The sequence below is a fragment of the Stylophora pistillata genome, chromosome 2 (assembly GCF_964205215.1).
Source record: "Stylophora pistillata chromosome 2, jaStyPist1.2, whole genome shotgun sequence".
In the NCBI taxonomy this organism is placed as follows: Eukaryota; Metazoa; Cnidaria; class Anthozoa; order Scleractinia; family Pocilloporidae; genus Stylophora; species Stylophora pistillata.
Window position 1 is genome coordinate 34,604,878 of NC_142520.1, and position 2,282 is coordinate 34,607,159.

General features: G+C 35.4%; 1 protein-coding gene across 3 annotated transcripts in view; it reads left to right on the plus strand.

The window, feature by feature from the left end:
* LOC111343322 (uncharacterized) overlaps positions 1-1,956 on the plus strand; it is a 36,171-nt gene extending 34,215 nt beyond the window's left edge. For 2 of the 3 annotated variants that reach the window (XM_088747163.1, XM_088747165.1), the window contains one exon: positions 1-1,956. This exon is cut by the window's left edge and continues 1,175 nt beyond it. The gene's annotated coding sequence lies outside the window, so the exon portion shown is untranslated. The other variant, XM_088747164.1, reaches the window with a different exon arrangement.
* The last annotated feature ends 326 nt before the right edge of the window (positions 1,957-2,282 follow it).

Sequence of the window (2,282 nt, forward strand, 5' to 3'; positions counted from 1 at the left end):
AACATTTTTTGTGGTTAATCAGGGTTTATTCCGTTCTGATCATTTCCTGATCATTTTAAAACCCAAAATAATTTTTCCTTGAGTTTGTATCCAAACAGAAGTATTCCGCCAGTCGTTAGGGCCATCTAGAATTCCACGACTTCGTCGCGATAGTTCTGGCGGATCTCTAATGGTATCCTGCAATGTAAAAGCTGTCAAACATCACCAAGTTTATTCCAAATTATGAAAGTGACTGTTGCTGTGATTTTATTGCTACCACAGTTGTTAAGATGCGGTCTCTCTGAAGCGTTCCAGTACATTTCAATTTGAAAAATCGATTTCTGTCAAACTTTTTCTACGAATCTCTCTTAGCCTGAGCGTAGCTTACTGGAACTGCCTTGGCTTTTCCAACGAGTGCGAAATTAGTTTTTGAAGCGTGAAATTCTGTTCAGTTCTCTAAGGCTCATATATTTAAAACTCAGTCTCTCTAAAAGCGGTCCCGTTCATTTCGGCTTTAAAAATCAATTTCTTTCCAACTTTGCCCATAAATCAAAATAGTTTTTTCCGAGCGAAAAGGGCCCATTTTAATATCGCCGATCATCAAAAATGGCGTAAATTGCCCTTCTCATCTTTTCAAAAAAATTCTTACTTATACAAGTTGTTTTGTTTGTGAGCATAGTAGATTTGTGATTTGGAAATCTCACTTTAAAGTCGGTGGTAGTAGATCCCACGTATTGCAGGCGACATTTCTTACAGGAAGCCAGGTAAATCACATTTTTAGAGTCACAGGAAAGTCTAGACTGAATGGTGCAATTTTTGCCTGTCTGAAAGCTGAGAAATGATTTAGATTCAACAAAGAAATTTTGACAGAGGTCGCATCTTTTCCTATCGCATTTAAAGCAGCCATTGTTATGAGGAATGGTTTGTCAGACAAACCATTCCTCATAACAATGGCTGCTTTAAATGGCCGAAAATGCAGTTACGTTATTGGTGGGAACATGGCAACGAGAAAAACAAGAATAAATTAGTGGAATGAAAAGCGCTCGTTGATGCCTGTGGGATTTAGACTGCCGGTTTGAAAGATGAGCTTTTGTTCAAGATTTTTACGGTTTTCCGTGCTACCTAAGTTTGAAGTAATAGTTATAGCCTTTCGGGTGGAATACAATAACGTTCGTTTGTAACTGGCACTTTTGTTTTAACAGGTTTTTCTCTTCCACTAATTGCTTTAACCAATTGAGATGCACCTTCTGAAGCTAATCCTCCCAAAGCCGAAAGTCCTAATGTTTTGCAACAGTTGGTAATAGAGGCTTGCCATACTCAGAATGCTTGTTAAAAGACTTCCTCCGACTTGGTTTCTGATATTTGATTTTGACAGTTTTATATCCATACCTTTTTTCAATTCACGATTTATATCAAATCGTTTAGCAACAGTTTGAGTAACATGAAGCGTGTCATTACCTGATAAAGCATTTGCTGATAATCGAAGCGTAATGGTTTCTCTTTTATGATAAGCTCTGCTGAGATTCTTTTTTTGATTAGGCGATAGTTCAATGTCGATTTTAAATAACTTTGTCGTCATATCTTAGATATTATACGTTATATAATTTTAAATGATCATAAAACGTATTTAACATATAAAAAACAGGAAATTATTATTTTGATTCATTCAAACGATAACAATTCATTTCCGAATTCATTTAAACGATCAACAATTCATTTCCGACTTGGTTTATTATTAATTCTTTTTATATAGTACAACCGCATTGACTGTAAAAGCGCTATCAGCAGCTGCTTGTGCATTAAGTTTGTATCTGTAAATAAGCTTTTTAGGATCCTTTGTGACCTTTTCAGGTTGGGCAGTTAGATCGAAATAAACAACTCCGAAAACAGAATTAAAGTTACTCAGATTAAGCTGTGTTCCTGAATTATAATCATTCTGCCGCATTGTGTATTTCATTAAATCGTCAAATATTCTCATTTTGGAGTCGCTATCGTATTTCACCTCAGGATAAAGTGTATTAGTTCCATATTCTATTTTACAAGTTAAAAGATAAGAGCCATTTCCTCGATCCTCGTTAATATTGAAAGTGTCATATTCATAAGGATTCGTTTCTTGATTATTATCTTTTTCACGTTAAAGAAACGCAAAAACATGCTTTACATTGTCAATGGTTGGGCTTATCTGAAAAAATCCTGTCGATCTTGTGGTGGGTGATTGTTCAAAGATTTCTTGTTTATAATTCCATCTGTTGACTTTATTGAAGTTTGACAGAAACTGTTGAGAAAGACTGGCTTTAGGAGTC